General features: G+C 50.3%; 1 protein-coding gene across 2 annotated transcripts in view; it reads left to right on the plus strand.

Annotated features, from left to right (window-relative positions):
* Tbxas1 (thromboxane A synthase 1) overlaps positions 1–10,679 on the plus strand; it is a 165,212-nt gene that overhangs the window by 130,289 nt on the left and 24,244 nt on the right. The gene's annotated exons all lie outside the window — the stretch shown is intronic.

A 10,679-nucleotide genomic window follows, 5' to 3' on the forward strand; every position in this document is an offset into this window, starting at 1 on the left:
TCTCATCCCCTCGTTCCCTAGCCCTCCTCCCCTCCCATTCCTGCACACCTTCCCATAGGTAGGAGCCTCTTCTGCTTGTTTGCCCCCTGGACAAGCCTGACTGTCCCATGACAAGTGCAGGGTCTGTCATGGTCACCAGTGGTCAGGGTCTGGGCCAGGTGTTGCCAGGCCCTTGGCATCTTAGTCAAATAACTGAAATAAGATGTACACACATTGCAAAATAGCAAGGAAACTTTATTCAAAGCAGTGCAATAGAGAGAGTTGAGAAGAGAGAAAGATCACGTACATTCAAGAGTGTCAGCAGGCCAGACCACATGAGTGACAGCAGACCACATGAATGAGGGAACTCTAAGGACCCTGCTACTGTTTGGGACCTCCTTTTATGGGGTTTAAGGAAGAATTCAATAAATCTCTGCTCTTTGAGTATGTCCCTTCCCATGATGCATCTGGCTTGAATCACGAGTGTGCCTAACTATGGTAAGCAGGGAAATCTCCCTGAATGTTCACTCGGAAGATACAATTTACCTGACAGTGCATATACTCAAAGGCAATGTAAACCACACCTGGCCACTGCCTTCCATGCCAGACACATTCTGGTACGTGTTTTAGTAGAAATTGTTCATGGGAGGGGAGGTGGTTTCCATCCTTGTCCAGGGGAGGAGGAGCCTCTTCCCTTGTTTGGAGTGAGGCGGACATGCAGCCTGGTAGGTCGTGAGGTGCGTTGTTAGGAAAGGGATATGTGTGCTCAGCCCAAGCCAAGGAGAGTCCCGGGTTGCTAAGCTAAGCCCTGTGCTCGTCCACCTCACCACAGCCAGACATGGGTGCTCAGCAGTAGTCAGTGGTGGTGGTTGAGGAAGTGATGATCAAGGGTGGAAAACAGAGATCATTCGCTCAAATCCCCCTTTGAACCTGAGAGAGAGAGAGAGAGAGAGAGAGAGAGAGAGAGAGAGAGAGAGAGAGAGACTAGGAATTGAATTCAGGGTTCCACACAAGGTAAGGCAAACACTCTACTACTGAGCTACATGCCTTTGTTTTATGAGTAAGCAAATGGGGAAAGGACATTAGGATACAGCCCAGAATCACACTGTATTATAGTTTCCTGGCCAAGACCCACGCACACTTGTCTGTGTGCGCTGAGAAATCAGCATCCTCTCTAAGAAGGCCAGTGGAGCCTGCCAGATACTCGCGAGCTCATGCACCTTTAGAAGAGCGAGGGCCTGTGTCCGTAGGATGGCAAGCATCTGAACCCCTGGGAATCCCTGGGACTGCTCCTCAACATCCCTGCTTTCCATTCCAGATCATTCCAGGTCCTCTTACCGGCCTTCCTCCCTGTAGCTTACTTCCGCCAACGACCATTTTCCAAGCCAGGTCTGGCATTCTGCAATCTCCTGAAAGCCATCTGGCTTCCTGTCCTCCAAGCTCTCCTTGGCACCAGGTTAATGGAGGTCACATTCCCTTTGCAAGGCTTGAGCCTCCCTTCCAGAGCAGAAAGGAGCACCTCCTCCACAAGCAGTGCCTCGACTTTAAGAAACTGTCCTCCAAGTGTAGAGGTTCACCTGAATCCAAGCACCCAGGAAGTAGAGGCAAGAGGATCAAAAGTTCAAGGTCATTCCCAGCTACATAGCTAATTCAAATCCAGCCTGGGCTATATGACATCCTGTCTCAAGGAGTGGGGCAGGAACGGAAGAAAAAGAAAAGAAATTAATTTTAAAATGATGGGATATACCAGGAACCTTCAGGTGGGGGCTCTAAAGGATACAGTCAAGTGTTGTGTGTAAGGAGACCTAAAGGCATGATGTCACGTATGTCTGCTTGAATATTAAATTAGCCGGCTGGTGGGATGCCCTTCTCCTTTGGTGTGACTGCTCCAGGACAGAATGACAGAGATTACAGATAAAATCCCTCCTTCTGGCGGGCCCTGGAGCCCATGCGTTCACTACCAGAAGGTGCCATTCTTGGGCAAAGGGCAGGGCTGTGCGTCACCGGACAAAAGAAACCACCACTCCCAGGACGGCTCTCCAGGGACTTAGACCAGAAGGAACCCCGTGAGTCACTTTCACAAAGACCTCTTGGGAGGGGTGGCCACAGCGTTCAGGCACAGGTAATCAGCTGCACGGAAATGCAGAGCAAAACTCTTATCAGAAGATGTCATTTCTCCCCTAAATGTCATATATATAATTTTTACTGGGGCGTGATGACAGAGTGAATAATTTAACATAAATTTGCATAATGCCATACAGCTGTTAATTTATGATCATATTAAAGCACAAAGTTTTCTAGTTGGAGGCATTTTAAAGTCTTAATCTTCTAACTTTCCCTCCTGTTTGCTCTCTGCTTATTACTTACTTAAAGCTGTCAGAAAAAAAAATACAGGTATCTGGTTAAATTTGAATCCAGATAAATAATGACTTTTTTAAAAATTGTATCTCATTCAGTATTTGGGATATACTTATATTGAAAATGTAGTTGTTGTATTCTGATACTTAGTTAACTGAGTGCTTCTATTTCTATTCTAAATTGGGGGTGTCTGCACTTATCAGGGATGGCTTAACCCCCAGGTATTCTCTGCTAGAGCAGAAGAAACAGCAACCAAGGACAGTGCCCACTGTGGGGGACTTGTTTCTTTATGTTGTGAGGGAGGCTGGTCCTCTGAAGAGCATTAATAGAGTTAAAGGAATCCAACTATACAGGGGTGTCAGTGAAAGTGGGGAAACTGAGGCAAACAAGATTTGTGGGCATTCCTGTCAGCACCTGGGTGTTACAGCTTCGGGTTTCAAACTTTGGTTCCCATCATGAGAAATGTAATTTATAATTCAGTCTGGTGTTCATTTACCAGAGCACACTCACCACATAACAGGGACAGAAGTTTCACAAAAGGACATGTAGCTGTCTATATGTGGTCTGTTCTGGTCTACTGTGTGTGCATGCGTGTGTGCGTGAGTGTGTGTGTGTGTGTGTGTGCTATGCCCTGCATGCATTCACTTATTTATTCATTTATTTATGTTTCATATTTGCTGTGCTTCAGCTTTATTCTGTTTTGTTTCAGACAGAGTCTATATCCCTGGCTGTTCTAGAATTGGCTATGTAAGATCAGGCTGAGTGATCCTCCTGACTGTCCCACCCTCACCCCCTAGTGATAGGATTACAAGTGGGTACCATCATGCCTGGCTACTACATCAGTCTTAATTTTGGCCTTCACCCCTTAAATTGAATGTATAGACCCCCTAAAGGATCACAGCTCCTGTTCTGAAAATCACCGAGTTACAGGGTTACCATCCAGGAAAGTGAATGGGGAGATTAAGACAGAATCCATGAGGTGGAGAGATGGTTCAGGGAGTGAGAGGGCTTCTTTGCAATCATGGGGATTGGGGGTGGTGCCAGAGCCCACCTACAAAGTGGGGCATAGCCGTGTGCACCTGTAACCCAGCTCTGTGGGAGACGGAGACAAGAATCACTGAGGCTGGCTTGTTGCCAGTGAGAGACCCTTTCCCAAATGAATTAGGCAAGACAACAGAGGTCTCCTCTGCTCCCGGCATGCACAAGTACATGAACACACACACACACACGCACGTGCACGCACTCATGCACATGGGTATACTTTACAAAAAAGGAAATATATCAGACCAGTTAAGACTTTTCCCAGTTTTGTTCGTTTGTGACAAAATAGGGGCTAAAACCTTCAGAGTTGGGGTTCGCTGCAAAATGGTCCCTTACCCAGCCACCCTGGGGACAACACAGATCCTTCCTGAGCCTATGTCTCCATCTGTTAACACACACACACACACACAGAGTAACCAGTCCTTCCCTTGACACTGTATATCATGCCCTCCTTATTACTGGGAACTTTTTCTACTCTTCTGCTCTAAATTTGCCTCTGACATCCCATTTTCCCAGGACGTGATTTCCTTCAAGAGGCCAACAGAACAATGCTTAAATCAGAGCATAGGTGGAACCCAGCCTGGGTCTATACTAGAGATCATTTTGCCCACTTCTACCCACTGTACCAGGAATAAGAAACTCATCCCTACCTGGGGGGAGGGACAGATTGTGACTGGACCAAGCCAACATCCTTCCACCTGTGGATCGAGCTCCCCTAAAGAGGCACAGGCTGTACCTTCTGGCATTACAGTCTCTCCCAGAGTGGCAAGATCTCATGTCTCCTGTCCATCTGTGTCTGCCGTGACTACCTATGTCCCTCTGGAAGAAGCAGCAGACTTCACTTGCAGTGAGGGTGTGCAGTGAGCGTTTGAGGAGCCTCCTCAGAAAGAGAGCAAATTCAAGGTTTGGTTGGGTCCTTCTACAAAGGCTGCCTGAGGGGAGGCAACCTGGTAGGACACGGGGAAGCTGACCAGAAGCGAGTGTCCACTGCGTTTTCTCATGCAGACATTATTTTCTGAGCCATCCTTGAATGGAGACTTGTGCTGACACAGCTCCGAGCAGCGAGGCCGGCGTGTCTCTCTTCTGCTGGGTGAGAAACTGCAGCTGCCAAAGTCAGCTCAGGCCGCACAGCTGGCAAGCCATGAAACAAATTTAAACTCGCTGTGCGCTTCTAGTATTCAGTACCGGCTCCTGAGGGGGAATTTGAAGTCGAATGCAGGAAGCCCTGGAAGAATTTCCCTAGCAATCTGTAAGAACTAGTCTCGGTCTAACGTTCTAGAGGCCACCATCTTCAGCTTGGGAGCTTAAATTGACAGTGATGGGCCAACACTCACTCACACACCTCACAGAAGGCTTCCCATCCTTGGTGACAGCCTGGACTCACCCTGGAAAGCCTTGCCTACGGCTCCCTGCAGCTTCTGTGTCTGTAGAAACTGGCCTGTGCACTGGCTCCCTCGTCTCCCCAGGAACACTTAAGGGTGGGAATCCCAACGCAAGGGGAAGCTGTCCCTCCTTCCTGTCCACCTGAGCTGGGGTCTCATTCCTACACCCCCACCAAGACCCCTCTCTGATACTCGTCATGCAATCACATTGTACACCCCCAGTTTCATTCTATGTTTGGGGCCCCTGAGCCTAGAGCCACCGTGCAATAATGTCTGATGATGGTGGGATCATTTCTATGGAGACCGCTCGTCAGAAAGAAAGGCAGCTCCAGGGATGTAAAGAACGCTGTGAAATTAGTTCCAGACAGTTTTGTCTTTGCTCTGCGTGACTTTGAAAAAAAAAAAAAAACAAACAAACAAAAAAACCCTACTTTTGGACACACTCGTCTGTGGATCCTGAAAATGAGAGCAGGTGGACACGGTCATCCTTGCCTTGACCTAAAAGCCTCTGAGGGTCCCGAGAACCTCCTAGACTCCACAGAGCGGCGACATGCCTGAGAAGGACTGGTGTCTTCTGTCAGGTGTCTCTTCATTTTCTAAGATTCAACACCTAAACCAGAAATCCACCCACTTGCCAAGTCTAAGTTTGGGAAAAGAATGTTATTTTCTTAGTCAAGTGTGGAGATGAATACCACAGCATCCTAAGGACTGGGCCAAAAGCGGGCAGACATCAAATGATACGGCAAGGGCTGCCCAGCCCACAGAATCCAGTCACCCCTGGAGGACAGGGGTCAGCACAGGCGACCTATATACACTGAGTCTAACTACAGAGGTATTGGTTTAGCTTTTTAAAATGTACTAATTGCTGAATTTAGGAAATCAGAATTCTATAAAAAAAATCTAGATGCTTGCTTTTTGTTGAAGTGGCGGAAGCTTAGACCACCTTCAGCCCATCCCTTCCGGCAGCATCAGACAAGGGCACACCCTCAGTGTGCCTTGAGTAGCTCCTGCCTACAGCCAGGCCAGATGCTGCAGCCCTTCCGTATCACACCCGTCCGTGCCCTCTGGACACCAGCTTACGGACTCCTGGTGCCTCCTGGCTCCACGGGCATCTGGGTTTTCATCACCCTCTGGGCTATGTGATCTTGCTCTTGCCTCCGCATTTAGACTCCCAGAGGCAAATACAAGGTCACATAGCTTGTCTCCTTTTCTGCTCCGTACCCAGCCTCCTCCAGACAAAACACCTCTGCTTGCCTTTGCCCTCTACAACCTCCAAAGCTTCCTCCGGGCCAAAGCACAGGCTATGTTGACCTCTAGAATACTTATGGTGCTGGCGTGACTGACGTGGAGTTCTAGAGGACTCTAGACACCAGCTCATAAGCTTGCAAACCCAGGGTGCAGGCCAGAGGGCAGAGGGCTGTGTGGCATGCTGTGTGGCAGAAACAGGGATGTCTTTGCTCAGGGGTGTACAAAGACAGCGTGTGGTGGCTGTCCCTGCTTGTCTGGCTGGCAGGGAGAACTGAGTTTGCTCAGCCATCTGTTCCAGGGCAGTGTGCCCACCAAACTGGACCAGTTAGTCATGCTTGGTGACCTATAAGAAGAGAGGGTACGCAGATGAACGGAGGAGGAGCCTTTAGAAGAGGCCACTGATGTCCCTCTCCTGCTCTTGTTTGCGTCCATTTCCTCTGGCCCTGCAGGCCCTGAGCAGAAATAAAGACAGTGTATAGTGTGCTATTTTCACTGCTTCCCAAGTCTGGCCGAACTTCTGAAAAGTGACCCCGTTGGTCCAGGGACAGTTCTTTGAGAAGCAGCTGTGCTAGCTGAGGTCACAGAGAGGATGAACACATTAGGATGGGGTGTCCCCACCCCCAAGTTAGACTATGAAGACAATGGGGGGGTAATTACCATCCATGTGAATGCCACGCCAGAGGAATCTGCTGACACCCAGGGGGGCTGAAGTTCAAGGCTAAGAAACCAGGAGCCAAAGCCCCACATAGCTAACCACAGAAGCAAGGGCTGCAGGATTCCTAAATGGCTTCCTGCCCCTTCCAAGCGAGCTGCCAGCCCTGACCAGCCAGAACAGCCTGTCTCACGCCTTGTGCAGGTCCAAAGAGAGAGGTCCTAGATTATCTTTGCAGTGGCTTCTACAGCGGAGGGAGCAGAGAATCCACAGCATCTTTCCTTCTCTTGGCCATAGTCCTGCTCTCTCCTACTCACCTTTAACCTCCCTGACCCCGAAGACCCTGATCCCAAGAGGGCCCTTTCCTCTGCTTATGTTACATCCTAAGAAGCATCCACCACAGGCTGCTCTCCTGTGTCTTCTGTTGTCCCGGTAACAGGCCTTGGAGTCAACATTTGGTCTGTATTCACTCCAGAACGCCACATCCCTCATTTTGCCAGATGCCACCATCTGTACCTACTGACCTTACACACCAATCCCGAGCCTCGGTTCCCTCGTCTACAATCTACACCTCAACTTATACCTGGCACAAGCAAAAGTCACCCACAGAACATGGCAAAGCCTCTCGACAAGCCTAGAACTTTCCTCTCTCATAAATGACGTCATTGGTTCTGCTCCCATGCCTCCCCAGGCTAGGCGTCTCTCCATCCCAACCCCACCCTTGTTATAGCCACATCTCCCTGCCCCTCGCTCAGAACCAAGGTTCTGAAGGGCGATCCTACAAATGCCTGTAAGGGTTTCCCAGCTTGTGGGGTGTGAGGTGCGCTTGTCCCCCCTGACTCCTCCTCCTTTATCCACTCCCTGCAGCAGCTCAGACTTAGAGGTGTGTATCTCAGCCTGCCCGTGCCACAGCAGCCCCGCAGCCCTGCATCCTATCACTGACACATGACTCTTGTGTTTCCTGGTTCTGACCCCTGGGTCCTTGTTGTGTCTTGGTCCCTGAAGGGATCTAGCTCAGCTGTGCCCACCCCTCAGGATCACTACCCTGGCTTCCCTGACCACCCGTCCCCACCGTGCTTCCTTTCCTGCCCTCTCTACCAAGCCATCTTCTGTCTCTGTGTGTGTGGCTCTGCTTTTGGCTACCTGGACCTTTGCTCTTGATGGGGAAAATTCTGCAGCCAGCTGGCCCTCCCCTAAGGGCCTCCTTGGAGTGACCTTGAGTGTCACATCCAATACCTAGAGGGACTTATCTTCCCGGCCACTGTGACCTTCATGCTAAGCCTTTGAGAAGCCTTGCCCCTGTGTGCGGTAGGATACTCTGACAGCCTCAGAGCCAGGCGTCCACGCGTGCACGAGGCCCAGAAACCAGGCAGCAGGCAGAGAGACAAAAGAAACATAAGAGTCTAAGATCCCCTGCCAAAACAAATTGCCCTCATTAACATAGGCCTCCGCCACCATCTCTGGGCTGGGACCAGGCTGAAGTGAGGCAGAAACCACAGAAGAGTGTGTGCCAATAAAATGGCAATAAACATGCAGCGGCAACGGAACACGCTGCAGCGTTGTTCCAAAACCTTGTTTAACGGCTTTTATTGTTTCTGTGTGAAAGAACACAAATGCATTTGGAAAATTGCTTCAGCATCAGGCTCCTGTTCTCTGGGGAAGGCTTCCCGGTGTCCCCACCCCCATCCAAGGCAGATCCTGACCTTCACAGTGTCCCGTGAAAGCCAGCCCTCACTTCCAGCAGTTACTAGAATAGCCCTGTGCCCTTGGCCCCAGCGACTGTGCCTTGGTCATCTCTGCTGGGTGCAGAGCAGGTACAGGCAACACTCTGCCATAGGGGAAGGTGGAGCACAGACCTAAAGGGATCTCATGCGTAGCTAAGGGGATCCTTGTGGGGCAGATAAAATTATTGTTAGGGGATAGGGGGGGGGGTATTTCTAAAAGAATCCATCACTGAAATAAAAACATAAAAAGACTAAGAATCTTTTGTGATGTGAGACTTGTGGGGGCGACTTGTTCTCATGGAGTCACCCCCGTAGGGTTTTTCCAATATCATAACAACCCAATCATAGTGATAAGAAAACCAAAAGAAAAAAAAAAAAAAAAAAGAAAACCAAAAGAGGGGACCCAGAGCAGGAGCCAGAGCTGGGACTGGTAGAGGCCTACGTCAGGAAGCTCTAAAGAGAACAGGCGGGATGACTTACGTGGGAAGCCTTGGGTGCCACAGGCCCAGCTGACCCAGAAAACGAGGAGGGGCTTTTCTGGGGCACTGAGAAGAGAGAGGGAAATCTGCTGCTCCTGCAGTGCCATGCGGGTGCCGCAAGGGAAGGAGGGAGCGGGAGGGTGTACCAGGAGGCTGTGTCTCCCCAGAGCCCACTGTGATTCTCCACATCTTCTCTGGCAACATGTCCTGGGGAGTAGAGAGGACCCACAGTCCCTCTGGACAGGCCTAGGGGGGTCTATGGGCAGAGCTGCTAGTAGCCCCCCCCCAATTCACTGAGGCTCTGCCCAAAGTGGGGAGTCTGAGTCCACGGAGCGGCTACTTTGGGCAGCCACCAAACTCTGCTGTCCCTGATTAAGCTTGCTGCCCCAGTTTAATTAAAAACCTCACCATAGGCGTCTACTTCCAGCTGGAGAAGGGGCACGCCATCCTTCTAGCTGGCGCCTTTGTGCACTGAGTTCTGCCATTGCAGAGGCTACTCTTGGCAAAAAGTCCTTCTCACGGGAGCCACCAACTTCATAGAGAAACCTCTAATAGCACAAGGTGGAAAGGGGGGTGACCGCGGTGTAGACAGAGGACCCAAGCACTGTGGAAAAAGGTTCAGCCCTAGCTCTCCCATGCCACCTAAGTTCTGGAGCCTCTATTTCCTCCCGTGGGACATGAGCAGTGCCTGGGAGGCTGTGTCAGTTACCTCACTGTTGCTGTGACTTAGAGTTTATTCTGGCTTACAGTTCCAGCAGGAGAGACCTTAATAGCAGCAGGAAGCCAAGCGATGACAGTTGTATAGGCAGTGGAGAGAGCAAACTAGAAGAGGAGCAAGGTTATGACTCCCAAAGCCCACCCCCAGTGACATACTTCCCCCAGCAAGGCCACACCTCCTAGAGCTCTATGTCATCCCAAATTCATGACTAACAGGAAACCAAGTATTCAAAATCCGTGAGCCTCTGGGGACATTACTCGCTCAAACCAACAGAGGCTTCAGTTGTCTTTGAGACAGGGGAGTCACTAGCCTGACACAGGCCCTGTGGGTAATAAAGTACCCTGGATGGAAAGATGTGAGACCACCATGGTACTCCTCAGGCTTACAGGGTTGCAGACAGCAAGGAGCCTGGGACCAGAACCGATCATGAACTGGGGACGCTGGAAAGATCTTCCCACAACCAACTGACCCGGAGCCAGGAAATGATTGGACCTAGGTCCGTCTGGCATACTGAGTTGCAACCCTGCCTCATCTTGGAGGATTTACCCAATAGCATCCGCCGTCCTCCTGCCACCCGAGAGGACCTCCTCAGAGCCTCTCCCCCAGGAACCCCCACCTGACATGGGAGTTCAACCTTGGTACACCTGTCTTCTATCTGAGCAGGGATGGAACTGGCTTCTGCGGAGTCACAGGGCAGGGAAACAGCCTTTGATATTCGTGTACTCATCCTGTGTCCAAAGCAGAAGAACCAACCACAGCAGTGCCTCTTAAGACCAGCACTTAAGAGGGCAGCCTGGCAGTGACTTTTCAGGTTGCCCCATTTTCTACACTTACAAACGGAGTCTCAGTGAGGCCAGGAACTTCCCTGCTATCTTCCAGCTGGATCTGCTAGACTCACAGTGGCTCAGAGATTCTGTCGACCAGTCATGAAAGTAAAGAACCTCTAAGTAGTCATTATAAAAGAAAACACAAAGAACTACTCTAAACTTCTGGTTTGTGTGTGTGAGTGTGTGTGTGAGAGAGAGAGTGCGTGTGTGTGTGTGTGTGTGTGAGAGAGAGAGAGAGAGAGAGAGAGAGAGAGAGAGAGAGAGAGAGAGA

This window comes from Alexandromys fortis, unplaced genomic scaffold, assembly GCF_014885135.2.
Source record: "Alexandromys fortis isolate MF-2015 unplaced genomic scaffold, M_Fortis_MF-2015_v1.1 scaffold_57, whole genome shotgun sequence".
Classification (NCBI taxonomy): domain Eukaryota; kingdom Metazoa; phylum Chordata; class Mammalia; order Rodentia; family Cricetidae; genus Alexandromys; species Alexandromys fortis.